This window comes from Heterocephalus glaber, unplaced genomic scaffold, assembly GCF_053883595.1.
Source record: "Heterocephalus glaber isolate CG9 unplaced genomic scaffold, H.glaber_assembly_v1.0 deba00001579, whole genome shotgun sequence".
In the NCBI taxonomy this organism is placed as follows: domain Eukaryota; kingdom Metazoa; phylum Chordata; class Mammalia; order Rodentia; family Bathyergidae; genus Heterocephalus; species Heterocephalus glaber.
The window spans coordinates 9,294,095-9,313,018 of record NW_028258360.1 but is presented as its reverse complement, the minus strand read 5'-3'; the positions used below and the strand labels follow the sequence as shown (position 1 = coordinate 9,313,018).

The 18,924-nt window shown below is 51.0% G+C and overlaps 1 long non-coding RNA gene across 7 annotated transcripts; it reads right to left on the bottom strand.

Annotated features, from left to right (window-relative positions):
• Positions 1-3,950: 3,950 nt before the first annotated feature.
• Positions 3,951-18,706, bottom strand: LOC110344698 (uncharacterized). Of its 7 annotated transcripts, none has more exons than XR_015443838.1 (6): positions 18,160-18,706; positions 14,745-16,940; positions 13,757-13,918; positions 11,680-11,749; positions 9,523-10,067; positions 3,951-8,567 (listed from the first exon to the last, which is right to left on the bottom strand). It is a non-coding gene; the product is annotated as an uncharacterized LOC110344698 (long non-coding RNA). The 7 variants fall into 7 exon arrangements; XR_015443842.1 differs by lacking the exon at positions 18,160-18,706 and having other exon boundaries at positions 14,745-14,854; positions 14,988-17,733; XR_002387431.2 differs by lacking the exon at positions 18,160-18,706 and having other exon boundaries at positions 14,745-15,199; positions 16,392-17,733.
• Positions 18,707-18,924: the final 218 nt, after the last annotated feature.

Below are 18,924 nucleotides of genomic sequence, written 5' to 3'. Positions count from 1 at the left end.
TGCCACCACACCTGGCTTGTGAAAGTTTGGTTTTTATGCATATGGTTCAGTGTGGCTTTGAGCCAGCCACATGCTTGGGCATCACACACACGCAAGCAGTGGCACTAAGGATGGTGTCTGCCTGGGAGAACATCACTTTCCACAAGCAGCATGCTGAAAGGGATAGTTGTTTGTGCCTGCCCAAGAGATAATTGCCTTTAGAAGTGAGATGTGCAGGTCACTGTCAGAAGTCCCCACGAGGAGGGAGGGAAGCCAGCAGCCTTTCCCACCAACCAGAAGATCCTGAGTGAGTCATGGCCCAAGTGACAGGACACAGCGAGCTCACAGCGCCCTAATTAACACCAAGAGACAGTGATTAATTAGCTCAGCGTGGGTGTGCAGCCCCTGGAACACAGTCATTCATTACGCACACTGCCCGGGTGAAATGCTAATCTGGGGATGGGAGACCCGACAGAGCTTACACAAGCCGTGATCTCCAAACAGGAATTTTAATAACATCAGGTGAGGGAGGCCAGTGGGAAAGTGTTTTCAATTATCCAAGGACACACGCGTGTCCCTCGTCCTGGAAATACGAGTCACGCATGGTCACTCCTGGGTCCACGGCTTGTTTACCGCCTGAGGTTGCCGGGCCGCTCTGGGGTCACAGTTTAATGACCAAGGACTTCCCCTGGGAGGAGTGAGCCACGCATGTGTGGGTTAATCCTGCCAGGTGCTAATTCCGTCCTCTGCTCTGTTTTTGGCAGTGATATCAATGGAGTGGCGGGAAGGGGAGTCCTGCCGTCCACCAGCACTGCCTCTGCAGGCTGCGTGGGAGAGCAAAGGACCTCTCCTCTAGTGACACTATGTGGAGACAGAAAACATGAGAAAGGAGCCCAAATATGAGCACCAGGAACGCAGAGAGGTGGGGCAGGGGCAGGGAGGGAACCCTAGGGGATCATTAGGTCAGAAAACTGTACCAGGGAGTTCTGCCAAAGCCAGCTCAGTCAGAGTCTGTCTTCTGTGGGAATGAACAGCCCCTCTGTGTGGAGCCCACGTGGCCCCACACAGTCCTAGGGAGAGCCGGGAAAAGCAGAGGCAAAGGAGCCGTCCCCACTGGGAGTCCAGAGTCCTCTCCTGTTCCCAGGGAGGTCTCATGAACATGGAGCACTGCCCATGCATGTATTCTCTTAGCCTCTCTCTTCCCAGTTTGTCTGCAAGGCAAAATAGCCTGCAAGGCTGCAGAGCCCCCTGGATTGGAGACACCCAGAGCCTACATCTCCCCGAGTCTCCGGGTCCCATCGATGAACCTCCTGCCGTATGCACGCGCAGTGCTGGTCTCTACCCAGTGTGCTGGACCTTGCCAGCATCCTGCATCCAGCCCCATCCACGAGGACTGTGCCCACCTCCCAGGGCTGGGCCTGCCCAGTGCTGCTTCAACCATGGCAGAGCTGGAAGAGAGTTCTTTGTAAAGTCACCGAAAGCTACAGCAGCAGAGCCCCACAGAGAGAGCACCCTGGCCTGCGTGTGCACACACCTTCGAGCACGGGCAGTCAAACCCGTGCACACCAGTACGAGAACCCACTGAGGGATGGCATGTGGCAGGCCCTGGGCTCCATCCCCAGCACAACACAAACAGCTAATAAGAAACCCACTGAGAATACTAATACACGGAATTGGGGAGAGTTTTAAATAAAATCCTCTGTGACTAGGCAGAACAGTCCAGAGATGTAAAGAAGGTGTGAAGCTGACAAAGAATTACATTGTCTCAGTCACTTTTCCGGGGGCTGAGACATAATCTCCAACACCCACAAGGAAAGGTTAATTTGGGCTCATGTTTCTGAAGTTTCAATCCTTTGCATGGTCTGCAGCATGGTGGGAAGGTCTGGCGGGGGAGAGCCACGTGCAGCATGGTGGCCAGGAAGCAGAGAGAGAGGGGTGGAGCCCTGGAGGGAGATAACACTTCTGGGTAGGGCTGGAGATTTAGCTCAGTGGTTCCGGCGCCTGCCTTGCAAGTGCAAGGTCCCGAGTTTGATCCCCGGTACCAAAAAACAAAAACAACAAAAAAACCCACTTTTGAGTTATGACTCCAGAGACTTCCTCTTGATGTAAACCATAACATACACATAATAGATTCAGGGCACGAGGAAGCCATGATTGATACAGAAACACTCCCTAGTGCAGTAGTACTTCATTATATGGCACGGATGCTCTTGAAATCTTCTGAGAAGAAATATGTTTTGTCTATATATATGGTATAAATATATAACACAATGTTTACACCTCAATATTAAGACATCAAACAGCCCAGTAAAAATACTAGATGTACAGAGCCACTTTACAAAATAAAATGTATAGATGACCAACAAGCACTCAGTACCTGGTGCCTCCCGGGTGGGACACTGCATTAGACAAAATATATGATGTTCTCATCTTAGAGGAGGAGAACATTATTTGGGCACACGGCTTTGGGAGTTTGGGTGCTGGCCTGCTGGCTTCAAGGCAGAAACATCATGGCGGAAGCGTATGGCAGAGTAAAGCCGCTTAGTTCACGGTGGCCGGCGAGCAGAGAGCAGGGGGAAACCAGAGAGTGAGGAAGGGACCAGGAAAGCCTCCCGAGGTCACACGCCTGTGCCCCCCTCAGATGTACACAGAAGTGCGCTTTACTAATTTGGGAGTCTCCAGCCAGTGAAGCTGACAACCAAGGTTCAGTCACCGCCGTCGGCACTTTCTTACCTCGGCTCCCTGGGCACCAGGGTCCTTGTCTCTAGCATGTGCCATGGCTCATCTGACCCTTTCTCCAGCAGACCCAGTGTCACCGTGTCATGGTAGCGGTGCAAGGCATCCCTCCCGGGCGGGGGGTCCCTGCTCTGTTTTGTCATGAGCCCACCCACTTCATCCAGCTCCCGGTCTCCTCGACTCAGCCTCCCTTTTTCTACGCATATAAAACTACTCATCAGCTCACTGTTGTCCACCCTCAATGTGTGTGGGCCCCTGCCTGGGGTTCCAGTCACAGGAGTCCCAGGTACCCTGGAAATCTCTGTGCTCAACCCTGGAACACTGAACTCCTCCTCGGCATGGCTCTGTGGGTCTGCACGGCCCCTCAGAGCCTGGCCCTCTGGCCTCGGTGTGGCGACCAGGGTCCCCCTTCTCACAGACGGACCACAGCGGGAGGCGATGGGAGGCTCGGGCTGGGGGAGCCTTGGCCAGATCGTAAACTCTTTTCCCAGGAAAAGACATAGGTCACTGCCGGTCACACTCCCTCTTCGGGGGACCCTGCAGGGTGGTGGCCCGAGGAAGGGAAGCCGAGGCTGGGCAGCTGCAGAGTGTCCACCCCACTGTCTCGAGGATGGGTCCATGCCTGGCACCTGCAGCTGATGGCTGGGGTTGGCTTAGCGTCACGGAAGCTGCCGAGTGGCCGTCTGGCTGCAGGGCTCCATGGTCCTAATAACGTCTCCGGCCTTGGTGGCTTCCTTCCTGGTGCTCTCAATCTACTGGACGGGACAAGCACCTTGTCCTAAAAGGCCTGTTCTCCCGGCACATCCCTCTCCCTACTTCCTGCCAGTTGCACTCCCTCCCGGAATTACGCTGTTTACCGAGCCTGGAGAAACGAGCTGAGTGGGAGGAGACAGTTGCTGCTCCTCGTGCGGCCCTTCGCTGTCCCAGGCCGGGACAGGCCTCGCCGCTGAGTGGGACACCACGGGCCAGCACCGAGAGGACGCGGGAGCCTCTCCTCCCGGCCGAGGCCCACAGCTCCGCTGCGGTGTCCGTTCAACACGCCTTTGATTTTTGCCCCCGCCTGAGCTAGCTCCACAGCGAGGTGGGTGGAGGAGGCCGAGAACACAGAGCCCTGGGATCTCAACCCAAGCCAAATTGTACACTCACACAAAGTGAAGTTTTATTTTTACTAAAGAGTCAGTGCTTTAAAAATTCTTGATGATGAGTCTTAAAACTCTCTGCGCAAATAAGCCCTGTGAAAACCCTATCATTTCATCAGAAAGAATTACTCAATTCCCACGCAACCCAGAGAGCTTCGCAGTCCGGTATGAATTTATAGAGCAAACTCAGAAGCAACCTCTCCCCGTCCTTCTCAGGAAATGACACAGCAATCCCTCATCTTTCAGGGGAATGGAGCGGGTGTGAATTATGTTTTCCCCACAATTTTGTATCCTCTCGGATACCAGAACTGATGTTGTCTTTGCTGTGCAGAATTAAGTTCTTCCTGGCTCTTCTAGTACAAAGCTCTTAGCTCTTTTTTGGAATAATTAAAGGAAGAACTAAAAAGAAGGAAACTGGTGTCTTTTTAAAAGGTCACTAACCCCCTGACAGTATTATCTGGGGAAGCAATACATTTGAGAAAGACACCAGAGACTGGAAGGGTTAAGGCACAAACTCTGGGCCAGTGTAATCTCACTGCATCTTATTGGCTGGGTGGCTGTCATGAGCCAGCTCCTGCCGCAGTTTCCCCATCTGTACAGAGGGCTGCTAAGAGCGATGCCCACCTCAGAGGGGTGTCCGGGGCCGGGGCGCGCCCATGGCCTCCCACTGCCGTGACTGTCACCAGCAGAGGGCTGGGACTCAGTGCATTCTCTGATAAGAGCAGAGCCCACCCTCCTGGCCCACAGGGGGCGCCCCAGTGCTTGCCTGCAACTTCCATGGATCCTCTGGTCAACTAATGGTGGCAGCCAGGGCCACCAGGGCCTGCTCTGTAGTCTCTCGAAGCCCTGGGGGGGCACAGGCTCCTCCCCCTGCAATGTCTCCTTGCTCCTTCCACAGTTCTGTGAGGGTCCTGAGCACTGGGGCCGCTGAAGAGAAAGCCTTCAGGGTGAAACTCATCTCCCTGTCCTCTCCCAACCCCACACCAGCACTCCTGGGGTCCTATCCCTTCCTCTCCAGCCGGTTTGTACCTTGGGGTCACTGTGCTCTGACTGGCCACCTTCCCTGTTCTCAGCCCTCCCCTCCAGTCCCCCTGGGGCTCTGGGATTCCTGGGGCCCCCACCCCTGTGACTCGGAGTTAACTAGTCCAGCCTGTCCTGGGTTTCAGGGTTTTCAAAGATCCCCAGGATCCCTGGTACCAAAAACAAAAAGAAAAAAAAGGAAAAAAGAAAAACAAAGATCCCCAGGGATTCCGACCTATGCGAGTTTGGGAATCACTGGTCTAATAGGTTGCAGTCTTGCTCCTGTTGCTGTTTTTTCTATCTCACTGGATGTAATACATACAGCATAGATCATGAAGTGTTTACTGCAGGTGATACAATTTTATCTTGTCCAGAGGCTGGAAGGGGATTGATACAGATCTTACGTGGGAGGACACATTTATTTACACAATTGTATGTTTATGGTATTCTTTTGAGTCTGGATTAATTCAGCCACTTATTTTATCCTATGGGGTATGGTTGGAGGTAGTATGGACTCCTGTGTGGACAAGGACAAGGAAGAACTTGCGACCGGGGAGCTGCTGGCTCCCTCTCTCTGCTCTCTCCCCCTGGCTGGGGCCAGGGCTGATCTTACAGGAGGCGAGAAGTGGCCGCTGGGGTTGGAGGGAGGACACAGGTCCTTGAAGTGCCCCTTCAACTCTGCTCACCTTCAGGTCTTTGAATGAGATGGCCACATGTCGATCTTAGACCTGCGGTGGACAGACGATTAAAACTATGTAGGGACCCTTGTTCAAATTGTTTGCTAAATGGTCTGTCTCTACTCAACAGGTGTGGGGATGAACCTTAATGTTGACCATACCTGAGCCCCTGATGTAAGTTTCACTTTTACATCTTGTACTATAGTGAATTCCTTTTGTTTCCTATCTCCTGAGTATGGATTTCATGCTCTAAGTCTTTTTTTAAGCAGATCTGCCATATTTTTGTCATTGTGCTGATTTTTAATCACCACTAGGAAAATCCACACTAAGTATTTATTTTGCTTAGAAAAGGTGAAATACTAATGTGTGCAGTTGTAAGACGACACATGTGTGATGTCTGAGCAGGTGTATTTTCCAAACACAAAACGTCATCATGTCTTGAGTCAGTAGAATTACTTAGCTGCAGCTTTCCTATCATCAATGTTTGATACATTAGTCGCACGTTTGTCAGCCCTAATTATGTATATATGCAGGGAAGCTGTCACTATATTGAAATTCTAACCAAAATTGTAAAGTTACAGGGAAACTGAAAAGCATTCAGGAAATCAGCTTTAAAAAAGTCCGTGTTAAAGAGGAGATATATAAAAAGGGAGCTAGATTGTTAACATTAAATCCAAAGCCACACTCTGGGAAGATCGGGAGGAAATGTCACATTTTCATATGTTTTGTGTGAGGCGAAGCAGAGGGGGTGGAGGACAGCTCCGAGAGGCGAGGACTCGGGGGCCCGGAAGTGGGCGTCCCTGCCCCAGAGCCCACCCTGGGGCCGCAGGTCACCTTGTCCCCACTTTGTGACCCCCAGCTTCTCATCTGGACCCACAAGAGCTAGAAATGTGAACATGAGGGTGTGCTCCATAAATAGCCCTTCTATCCTAGCTTCCACCACATCCTTTCTGTGACATTTTAAAGCCACTCAAGAGACACGGCTCTGGCTTTGGCAGCCTCGGGCGAGTCCTTATCGACTGCAGAAGCTGGCGGCCGTGTCTGGGGACGCAAGCTGATGGCGGTGGATGTGACAGGAAGTCCCTGGTCCCACGCTGCTGCGGTCTGAAGCTGCTCTGGGCCGGGCAATGTCTCTTTCTTGTGCAAAGGCAAACAAACCAGAGCCAGGGGCTCCTGCTGGGCTCCGGGAGCCTCTGCTGGCCTCTGTGGTAGCTGAAGTGCTGCTCTCTGTGCACCTTGAGGCCAGGACTGGGTCTCGGGTCTCTTGGTGCTGCCAGCTCTGAACGCAGTGCCCAGTGCATGGGAACTGTGTGCCCCGGGGACACGGAAGGCACATCACAAATCCTCTTACTTCGATTTCCAGCGCAGGGTCCGTGGATGGGGCTTCAGTGTCACCAGGAAACTGGGCAGACACAGAATCTCCAGCCCTGCCCAGAGCTTCCGGAGCAGAGCCAGCTTTTTAACCAGAGCCCCAGGGAGCAACGTGTCCACTCAGATTTGATTACCGTCCTAAAGTGAAGGAAGGCTGAGCAAATGCCGCAAGGTTGACCTATCCTGGTTAGCTTCCATTTCCTGTTAAGCTCCCTTCCTGGCTAACCTGCGTTCCTTTGCTTCCTGAATGGAGTGTGGATCGTGAGGCCTGACCTGATGTGTGCTGGGAGAGGCCCGGAGCAGGACGCATCTGTGCGGGATGCACTGCTGGGCAGAGCCCTCTGTGCCCAGGGAGGACGAGGACACCACGGTCCACACTCGCTGTCCTCGAAGCAGGGCTTTGCTCTGCTCAGCTGATCTCATAAATCCTGCTGGGCTTGGGGGTCAAGAATCTCAGGGTCTCACCGCTCCCCTGGGAACAGAGGGAAACTAACAGGAAGCAGCGCGGGAGGTCGGCAGGAGAGCGTTTTCTGGACGCCTTGGGAGGTCCGGCTCTCCACTGCTGCGAGCCCTGTCAGCACCTCTGTCTCCACTCGGAGGAAACTCGGTGTTTTCTGGAAAGAGAAAAGGCTGGATGCCGGCTGCCTGGAGGATGGAGAACACCCACAGGGCATTCTCTCCAGGTGCCCCCAAGGATGGGGTGACTCAATTAGAGGATTCAGTTAAGATTGGCTGAGCATCTCCAGAAGGGAGCTTGGGTTCCTCCTGCTTTCTCACTGCTCCCTGTCTGGCCTCACCCACTGCGGCATGCACAGAAACATTAGCAGGGCCTGATCAGGAGGACCCAGAGCTCGACCACATCCCCAGGCCTCAGAAAGATGAGTGCCTCCAAACCAGCCACGCACAGGCGGCCTCCACTCCGCCTGCTCCACGCCAGGTCCTGTGGCCCCGCTCCCTGAGTCTGAGACTGCGGTGTGGCTGGTCTGAGCAAGACTGCAGGGGCTCAAGGTTCTAAAGTGGACAGCACACAGGGACAGCAAAACACCTGAGCGCGCTCTCTCTCTCTCCCTCCCTCTTTCCTTCCTTCCATCTGTCTCTCTTTCCTCCCATGTGTTCGTGTATGTGCATGGGTGTGCACGTGCATGGGTGTGCACAGGCGTGTGCGTGTGCATGGGTATGTGCTCGCGTGTGTGTGTACCCATGGGTGTGTGTTTGTGTGGATGAGTGTGAGGGCACAAAGTGGTGGTGTTGTGGGCTGAACTGAATCACCCGCTGCAGCCGTGGCCCAGAGCCTCTGATTACCCGACCGGGTCTAGAAGCAGTTCTTTGCAGTGCAGACAAGGGAGCCCCAGGTCATTAGTGGGGACCCATAAGGAGGAGGCACGGATGAAGAAGAAGCACACAGGGAGGAAGTCACGTGCGCAGAGGGCAGGTTTGGGGGACCAGCAGAACTGAGCTAATGCCCTCCTTCTGAATTCTAGGCTCCACGGCTGTGTGACGATACAGTCCTGCCAATTCAACAATAGCTCACTCTTAGACGTGGCCTATATGTCCTTCAACAGATGAATAGCTGAAGAAAATGTGGACTCTGCACACCATGGATACACACACTACTCTGCCGTGAGGAAGGATGAACTTCAGTCATCTGTAGGAAAATGAGTACATTCTTGAGATTTTAAGTGAAATAAATCAGACACACATGCTTAAATATCACATGCTTTCTTTCATATGAAAACTCCAAATTATAAGTAAATTAAAGAGCAAACTTAAAGATAATAGGAAACAGAAAGATAGGTCTTTTGCAAATAGGAAGGTATAAGGGCCTGGCCAGCGGCAGGGATGAGCCGGATTTGCAGAGGTGAGTGCAGCCACGTGCCCAGACCCTCCCAGAACGCTTGGAAGGGACGAGGGGTCAACTACGGGCCAACATCACACAGTGGGACCAGACTCACGGCCTTATGGAGCGAAGCCTCTGGCCCAACCTCCCCACACCCCAGTCAGCCCTCAGGGTGGTCGTTAAACAGACCACCCACCTTCCCTGTCCTTGCCCCATCCCCACCGAGTCCCGCCCAGACGCCCTCCTTTTCTTTCCTCCCTGCCTCCTGGTTCCATCAATAAAAGGCCACCAAGGCTGCAGTTTGGGGCGCCCTCATCAGGCTCTCTCCCACTGGGGGTCTCGGGTCCTCTCAGCCCCTCTGGGACCAACCCTGAGTAATCTTTCATTCTCCTGCGCTGTGCTGTGCTCGTGACCTGCGACAGAAAGGGGAAGGGACACGAGATGAGAAGGAGACTTGTGAGTGCTGTGTCTGTGTACCGAGTCCCCACGAGAAGTGTGATCGTTATGTGCTACAAACAGGCAGAAATGTACATACAGTGAAACCTTGGTTTGTGGGTGTGATTCATTCGGGAAGCGTGCTTGTACACCAAAGCACTCGTGTATCAAAGCGTATTTCCCCATCAGAAACAATGGAAACGCAGATGATTTGTTTCACAACCCAAAAATATTCCTATAAAAGTGATTACTACTGTGATATAATAGGAATGATAAAGAAAATACAAAATAAGAAGAAAAATAAACAAATCAACCTGCACTTACTTACCTTTGGAAACCTTTGTGGCTGATGTGGAGGAGACAAGAGACTTTCCCATCACTGACAGAATCACTGCTGTCCATTGGCTCTGTGGAATCTTCTTTTCATGCAGCTTTAACAAGAAACCTGTCCAGTGACACTCGCCTTTGCCTCCTTTTGAGGGTTTGGCGGAAGGGGCCACTGCATTGTCCGTAAGCAGATTCATTGCTCTCACTGGGACAGCCTTATTCAGGTGGTGCTTTTCCACAAGACTTTGCACTGTTCCGCACAGTTCACACATCTCCTAATTTCACTTGAAGTGAGGGATCCCTCTGCCCTTTTCTTCTCCTCCTCTGCAGGTGAGAGCTCCTCCATAGCCTCTTGATGTTGGGAGATGATCACCCACAATCCCGCAGTGAGAGAGACAGAGACAGAGGTGGGGAACTATCGGCTCAGTTGTGATCAGCTGACATCTGGTGTCAGTACCACTCGTATTGTAAGATGTTGCTCATTTAACAAGTTAAAATTTATTAGAAATGTTTGCTCATCTTGTGGAACACTCGCAGAAGAAGTTACTTGCAATCCAAGATTGTAGAAAGGGTCCAAGAGACAGAGGGAGGAGGGGAGAGATGAAGTGGATAAAAAAAGATCCTTAATTAATTTGCTTTCATTCATACATATGTATGTATTTCTTTAAGTCTTATTGAAAATCAGTATGCATGCAGAAAATATCCATGTAAAATAAGCATGTGGGCAAGCACGTCCATAGTGTCTGCACCAACTGACACCTTTCCCAGTGAACACGCCTGTAACCACCATCCAATAAGAAACAGCACGCCCGGGTCCCCAGGGCCACGTCTGTGCTCCACCCCCACTGGAGTGTCCCCGCAGTCCCAAGGGCAGGCCTAGTCTTACTGGGACACACAGATGAGTCACTGGTGCTGCAGTCTCCGGAGGCAGAGCTGCTCTGCTTCTGCTCTGCTTCTGCTCCGCAGCTGGCGCTATCTGCTCACTGTGGCATAGGCCTCGGGCACGGCTCTGCCTCATGTGCTGTCCCCGGCAGGGGGCGTGGAATTGCAGGGCCCACCCCATTCACCGTGGGTTCAATTTACCACAGAAGGGGAGGGGACTAGGGTGACCAGCGTGGCTGTTTGTGTTCCCTGTGAGTCTGGCGCACATTTATATGCATTTTAGGTGAATGTGTGCCAAGAGTGAGCTGCTGAATTGAGGCCGTGCCGCGGTTGGGTTTTAGAAAACGCCATCCCCTTGGGATGAGAGTTCCGGGTGTCCTGCGCGTCCTCCAAGATGCAGTGGCCCCCCGGCCCCTCCCATCCTTCCCTCTTCTTTTCCTTTCTTCCCTTCCCTCTTTCTCTTCCTATTATAATTTTAGCCCTTCTGGTAAATATCTACTGCTACTCTGTTTGATTTTATTTGCATTTCGTGCTAACGTTCTTGTATGCTTCCTGGCTACTTGGATAGACTCTTCTGTGAAGTACGTTTTCAAGTTTTGGCTTTTTCAAAATTCTTTTCAAGTTTTCTTAAAGGTATGTAGAAATTTCTCTCTTCTGAGCCCAGGTCCCTTGTTAGACACATGAAATGCAGGCAGATGTCTCACAAAATTCTACTCAACTTGTGGTTTGCATTTTCACTTCTTAACTTGTGAATTTCATGAACAGAAACTCTTAATTCTAATGAAGAAATATTTATTTTGTCCTTTCTGGTACCACAGTTTGCATTCTGTTTGAGACATTTTTGCCTACCCCAAAGTCATTAAGATTCTTTACATTTCTTGGCTAATCTTTAACCTGTCTGGAATTTTTTTGTGTGTATGGTATGTGGTAAGGATCAAAATGCGTTTGTAAAACTGACATGCCATTATTTCTGTGTCATTCATTTAAATACACACACACACACACACATTGTCTATAGATAATCCAGCTGGAGTACGGGTTTTTCAGTTTTCCTACTCCTTTTTAAGATCATCTTGGATATTCTTTTTTCTTTATAATTTCATATTTTCAAAATAGCTGGCAGTATTTTAGTTAAGATTGTGTTAAACCCATTGGTGAACTTACGGGTGATAGTCAGCCCCTCAATCCAAGAACACAGAGCACCCCTTTATTTATCCAGGAATTCTGCTTTTCTTTAAAATTCCCAACTGGATTACTTTCTTAGGTTAATACCTACCTAATATCTCTTTAATGCTGTTGTATTTTATACCATCTTAAACATCAGATCCCATCCAGTTGTTACCGGGCTAAGGGAAGCAAGAACATATTTACATGTTGACTTTTTACCAGTTGACCTACTAACTTGGCAATCATGTTAGTTTGTCAGAGGCCCCCTTTGAATTGTCTGTGAATAAATACAGGTTCATTCCTTCCTGTCTAATCCTCACGTATTTTCTTTCCTTAAAATGTTGGTGAGGAACTCAAAGAGAATTGTTGAGACTTACCTTCTCATTACTGAGTGCAGGGAGAATTGCTGGAATATTTCACAATGAAAAATAATAATAATTTCTGTAGGCTTCACTATGGATCAGCTTTATCAGATTGAGGAAGCTTCTTTTTATTCCTAGTGATTTTAAACAATGCCTTTATACTGTATTGTATTAACATATTTTACTTGTGTATAGTAAGAAGAGTATTTTACATAGTGAATTACAATTTTTTTTTAAATGCTAAACCAAACTTGCATTCCAAGAGTAAATCCCACCTTAGCTTGATGGATTATAGATTTCATACATCAATTGATTTGATTTTCTAATATTTTGTTTAGAAATTTTACATCTATATAAAAGTGATCATCTATAATTTTCCTTTTTTGTAATCTTCCAATCAGATTTTGGTATTATACTTTTGCTGATCTCATAAAATATTGTGAAGTACTCTCAGTATTTCTACAGTCTGAACTAGTTTTTTGTAAGATGAGTACTTTTTTCTTCCTTAAACATTTAGAAAATTTTCTCAGTGAACCAATATGCCTGATGTGTGTGTGTGTGTGTGTGTATGTAAAAGGATTTTAATTTAGTAACAGTTATTTGTAAGACATAGGGCTCCCCACATTTTGGTAAACTGTGTTTTTCTAAGAATTCATCCTTTTATGTAACATTTTAAATTTACTGATGATATAAGAATTATATATACAATCTCTTGAAATCTTTTCAATGTTTACAGGGTCTCTAATGATCCTTTTTTGATTCTCAATTTTGATAATATTTCCCTTTTCTTTATGTCTGTTAGTCTTCCTTTTTTTTTTTTTTGGTACCGGGGATCGAACTTGGGACCTTGTGCTTGCGAGGCAGGCAAGGGAACCACTGAGCTAAATCGCCGGCCCTTTTATGTCTGTTAGTCTTTTATTCTTCTCAGTGACTTAATTTTATTAATTCTGTGAGAAAACTAGTTTTTAAAAGTATTTACTGCCTATTGTTTATTTGTTTTTATATTTCATTGATTTTTTGATTTTATTTCTTTTATTTCTTGTCTTCAATTTGGTTAGATTTAAGAGATTTGGGTTTTCAAACTCCTTGAGATATTTACAGAGATTATTTTGTATTTGGCCATTGTGAATAAGTGTAATATATACATGAAGGGTGTAAATGTCCTCTTAAATCCTCTTTTCTCTTCATCTCAGAAGTTTTATTATGTTGTATTTTCATTATCATTTAGTGGAAAATATTTTCTAATTCCCCTTGAGATTGCTTCCTTGACTCATCAGTTTTAACTACATTACTTAATTTCCAATATTTGTAAGTTCTTGATTGTATTTTTCATTGATCTAATTTATTTCCACCCTAGAGACACAAGACAATCTTTGTGATTTTAATGTGTGGACATTTGTTGAGATGGCTTTACGATACTGCACAGCTGCAGTTTGGGTTTATTTAAAGATGTATATTTTCCAGTTGTTGCTTGGTGAAAGCCTGTTTATTCTGGGTGTAATTAAAGAACATCTGTGCCCCTGGCTGACCAGGCTGGCTTCCTAAAGAAAAGAGCCCGAAATTCCCGAAGGCACGGTGGTCACCATGGCCCAGTGCTGGGCAGGCAGAGGTGCTGGCGGCTTCTCCATGGGGCCACGTGACACAGACAACACTTGCTCCTCCGTGCAGGGCTGTGGCGCAGCTGAGGGCGTGTGAAGTGTGCTTGCTTCCTCCCCCACCTCTCCTCTCCTTTCCTGGGCTTTGGTCTGGGTGGCCCTCTGGTCCGTCACAGGAAGGACGGCCCGGCTGGGGCCCAGGGACTCTGGAGCCGGTGGGAGTGCTCACCTGTACAGCCCAGACTGCTGAAATCCGGGAGGGTCACACCCTCCATCCTTAACCACCTTCAACCAGCTTCCCTGGACTGCATCCCTGCTCTGTGCCCCATGGTCACCAGGTGGGGTCTGGCCCAGGGTCTTTGTGTCCTGAACAAGGAAGTGCACAGGATGCCTGAGGGGAGAAGCAGGCCAAGGGCTGACTGGAAAGGGAGAAGACCGGACCCACCCTGCAGTGTTCAGGGAGGTGCTCACCCGCGCCACCCCCCCACCCCCCCCCAGGACTCAGTGTTGGGGCTGCCTGCCCTGGGGCTTGGGAAGGGCCTCAGTTTGGTCTGAGGTTGGCTCCTGGACTCAGCCCCTCCCTCAAGGTGGGCTTTGACCTTCAGGCCTTGGAGGAACCCTCACGGGGTCCCAAGGCCACCAGGGGTCAAATCTGCTTGGGGTGGGGTCACCCAGGGCTGCAGAGACCACAGGGCGCAGGCCTGGGGACCTGTAGTGTGGATGCTAGGTGACCTGGACACTCACTTCCGCTGTGCAGACCCGGGCAGCCTGGTCCTGGGCCGAGGTCTGACTCGGGAGGTGGATCTAGGCCCAGAAGCAGCTCCGGGTGCCCTCCTGTCCCTCTCAGCTGTTTCCTTGGTTACCTGACACTGAAGATTCACCCCAGAACCAGCTCCAGCAGTGGACCTCCCTTCCTCTTCTGGCCTCCCCTGAGCCACCTGCTGCCTCAGTCAGGCCAGGCCACACCTGGCCACCAATGCTCACACAGTGCTGCCACTCAGGACAGGGCCCTTCGCTGGTGTGAACACTTGCATTTCCCCCAAAGCCTGCTCTTCTTTGCCCTTCTTTGAGACCCTGTCCCGTGTGGCTCCTACCACCCCAGTTTCTCTGTACCACACGTGGGGCACTTGGTGACAGTCCCTCCCTGCCTTCCTGCAGTGACAACTTCTGCCATTTCCCATCACCACCAGCATTGCACATTGATCTGCACAGCTCACCTTGAACCCAGGAGTGCTACGCTTGTGACTTGTCAAGTGTGTGCGCTTCTTGGAATGAGTCCTTCAAGCAGAGTGAGTCTAATGGCAGTCAGGGCTCACAGCATGACATTCTGTGAGTGAAGTGAAAAGAAGACACATTAAGAAAGTAGTTAGCTCAAGGAGGAGATAACAAGAGTAAGTCAGCTCCAACTTGGAGGATCAGAATTCCCACTTCCCTTGCAGTAGTTTCTGTAAATCTTCCACCTGAAGTCCAGTGTCATCATGAGGGGCCTGGGCCAGAGAACAGCCCTCCTGTCCACCTTCAGGTACATCAGCCGCACCAGATGATGGAAGGAGATGTCCGCTGTGCCTGTGCCTGGTGACTCACTGGGCCCCTCCCCACTCCACGCCCAGGCTAGAGACCGAAGCTCCGCTCTGCATGGCCCTTCTCTGCCAAATACTGCTGTTATTTCTTCCTATGAAAGTGACCTCAAGTTAGATATTTCCTCTCCACCCAGTCACCTCCAGCTGCCCCCACTTGCATTGTTTCCTGCCCTTTTGTGACCGCTGCTGTCCCTCCCCTTGAAGCACCCTAGACCGGCAACAGCTGGCTTCCTCAAAGGAGGCTGAGCCAGGCTGCTCTACTCTGAAGAACACATCAGGGCTCATATCGAGGGGAGACCATTGCCACTTCCTCTGCCTAATTTCCAGGTCCAGCCTTAACTTGGGTCCACCTTGTTCACCCAGTTCTCTCTCCTTCTTTCCAAATGTAAACTGTAGTTCAGAGCCAGCATGGCATGGTGCTTACAAGTGTGGATGTGGCCATCACCTACAGGCTGCGACTTGGAGACGGCCTTGGTGCCTCAGTGTCCCAGTAGGAACGGGAGTTCTAATCACATTTGCCTACATGGCCAGTGTGGGGCTGGTCTGAGACGCACGAGGTGCTCAAGTCCCAGAAAGCCTTGCCAGGTCACTCAGCTGAGGCGCCTCCCTGCGTACCCACACCTCTCCACAGCAGCCTCCGTAGTGCAGCGTTGCAGACGTTCTTGCACTGAACATCAGCTCCTCGCCGAGGGCACCCAGCAAACCCTCTCAAGCAGCATCTGTTGATCCTCTCAGCTAAACTTTAATCTTGGTTCATTCATTCTTTAACTGATCCACTCAACAAATGTTTATTGAGACAGTGTGCCTGGCTTTATACAACGTACCTCCCTCAATATATGCATCTTGGGCTGATCTGCAGTCTGTACCTTTGTAATGCGATAATGAACATTTAAAAGGGACTGTTGTCCTTTGTTTTAGTAGCCATTTATTAAGTTCCTGCACTGTGACAGGCATTAGAGGTACACAGACAAGAAAGAGGCCCTGCCCTAGGGGACTCGCTGTCCAGCAGCAGGACACGCTCTAAGCTTTAGTATGAGATCATTGGAGGTCACAGTTACGTTCTGCAAGAGATTTTTTGTGTTTCGTTTTTGGTGCTTAGAATGAACTCAGGACCTCACTCATGACAGGAAAGTGCTCTAGCTCTGAGCTACATTCCTAGCCCAGGTTTCTTGTTTTTACTACACAAATACATACAACAGATAGATGAGCAGATGGACAGTCTGCATTGGAAGGCTGTTGCTGGGACAGAAAACCCAACTCCTGCATTTTAAAGGAGAGGTTTACTTGGCTCACAGTTTCCAGTGGGTTCAGTCCATGGTCACTTGGGTTCAAGACAAAAACAGCATGGAAGAGGGGCCTGGTGGAGGAAAGCTGCTCCCACCACAGCGGCTGGAGGGGGACAGAGACAGAGAGAGACAGAGAGAGGGGCCAGGGACAAAAACACTCCCTCCTAGGTCACGCCCCACCCAGGCCCGCCTCCCACAGCAGTCAGCCGTGAGTGCTCAGGGAATTGACCCTCTGGTGGGTACAGAGCCCCCATGACTCAGTCACCTCCCCGAAGCCCCAGCTCTGAACACGACAGCCTTTGGGGGACATTTTTGATCTGAACCATAGCATAATCTAAAACAAAAGGCCAAACCCTCCTTGGGACTTTCCTGTGAGTGTATGGTTTCCCAGCATTTGCCAAGGGAAGCCCCGCCTAATCTCACCTGAGGGGAAATGCAGGCTGCAGCTTCACTGGGCAAGAAGGGGTCCTGTTCCCCGAGGTCGGGGAACACTGCCCACGAGAGTCCCGCTTTGAGATCCACCAGGAGCGTCAGGATATTGAGGCCTCTAGCAAACCCACAGTAAAGGAAATTATAGCTTTGTCTCATCCAATGCTTTCCGCACTTGCATCACCCTGGACACCTTTTCCTGTGATCTGCAACACTGAAGCAATTACGACTAAAACTCTACCCAGCGAGGGTTACTGTGTGGTTCTGTGTACTCACAGCAGGTCTGGAAAGATGGCATCTTCGTTAATAACCAAGCTGCCTTGGTAAATCTATTTGTATAAAAATGTGCATACATATGTGAAAGTTAAATTATCTAAAAAGCTTATTATCTGAGTTCCTAATATTCTGTTTCCTTATTACCTAGCTGATGGACGCCAAAAGCCATAGTGGGAAACTAAGATGCAGTCCCATGATGCTTAAGTCTAATTTAAAAAAACATTTTCTATCTTTTCGTGACAATGCAAGGACCTCTCTCCTTTAGCCGTAATTAAGTTTGCTGGTTAAGAATCCGACTGCAAGTCGCCCACTGTTTCCTGCTCTGGGTGCTCCCTGTGTCCCTCGCGGCACTGAAGAGCTGACTCGACTCGGGCGCGGTCAGAGCTGGCAGAGCCTTGCCAGGGGAGCGCAGGGGCGGCCCTAGGCCGCTGTCAGGCCAGCGCCCTTCTCAGCAGCTGCACAGAAATCCCAGTTCCGGGGATCTCACCACCAGCGGCTGCCCTGACCCCTCCATGGCTGTGTTCTGAAGGCCAAAGAGGCTGCTCCAGGTCGGTCCACGTCCACCCCGCCCCGGGCTTGGCCCGCATGTGCTCAGGGCTTCGATGCAGCTCCGCCCTTGTTCCGAGGAGAGGAGTGGTCCTGTCCCCCCCTGCCCTCCCCTCCCCTCCCCTCCCCTCCCGTCCACCCCTCGGTCCTGGTCCCGCCCCTCTGGGTCACTGCTGCTCGGCCTGAGCCTGTGAGGAGGGACCCTCGCCCCGACCCCTGCATCCGAGCCCACAGGTGTGGGGTCGCGTGTTTCTGCACGGCCAAGGCTGCCAGCCGACCGGTCCGGTCCAGTCCTGTCCCGTCCTCCACACCCGGCCGTTCCTGCCGTCCCAGGCTCCTCCCTAGCCAGCGCCCCAGACACCGCTTCCCGGAGTCTTTGCCTCCTCGGCAGCACCTTCCTGGGGTCCCTGCTCTAGAAAGCCAGCAGCCTCCTCCACCACCCCGATGGCCCCCAAACCGCCCCCGGCTCTGGGAGAGCACCCCAGACTCCAGCCTGGGGCTTGGCGAAGACGCACCTGTCTGGCTCGGCCTCCGCTGTGGACGGTGGCAGGCGCGCAGGACCAAGCCTCTCCCGAGTGCCTCTCTCTCCCGTCCTCTTCGGGAGGAGACATCGCCCCCTATGCACCGCGGGTGCAGCCCTGACCCCACTGCACCCAGGGCCTGCCACGCCGGCTGCACGCACCCACCTCACAGCCCCAGAGCCCCAGGGCCCGCCGCTGCCCATGCTGCCCGCCGCCCTCCTCCGACTAAGGGCCGTTCTGAGAGCCCTGGCCCCGGGAAGGCTCAACCCCCAGTCAGGGAGTTGCCGCTGTTTCCTTGGCCTGCACCTCCAAGTCCTGGTCGCAGATCAGCGATTCTGTCAGGGATCCGGTTGTCACTTGGGTCATCCGTGGAGACGGAGGAAACCAAGTGGCCATGCTCAGCCTGAGAGCTGAGGGAGAGAGAGGGAGAGAGAGAGAGGGAGAGACAGAGAGGGAGAGAGAGAGAGGGAGAGACAGAGAGGGAGAGACAGAGAGGGAGAGAGAGAGAGGTCCCTTTGCAGAGCCAGCCTCTCTTATAATATCCATAATGGATTTCTCTTCCATTCCAATTTAGCAAAGATGAAAGCAAATGTAAGAAGAACAGTAAAACACGGTCTTCCAGGAATTAAGATGTGCCAGGGGATGCATTAACTTAATTGGTCTGTGTTAATAGAACCGGGAGAGGCGCGCAGTGGTCTTCAGGATGCCGTATGAAAGCACATTTGTTGCCTAGCCGGGTGTGCAGAGGGTGGGGCCCTG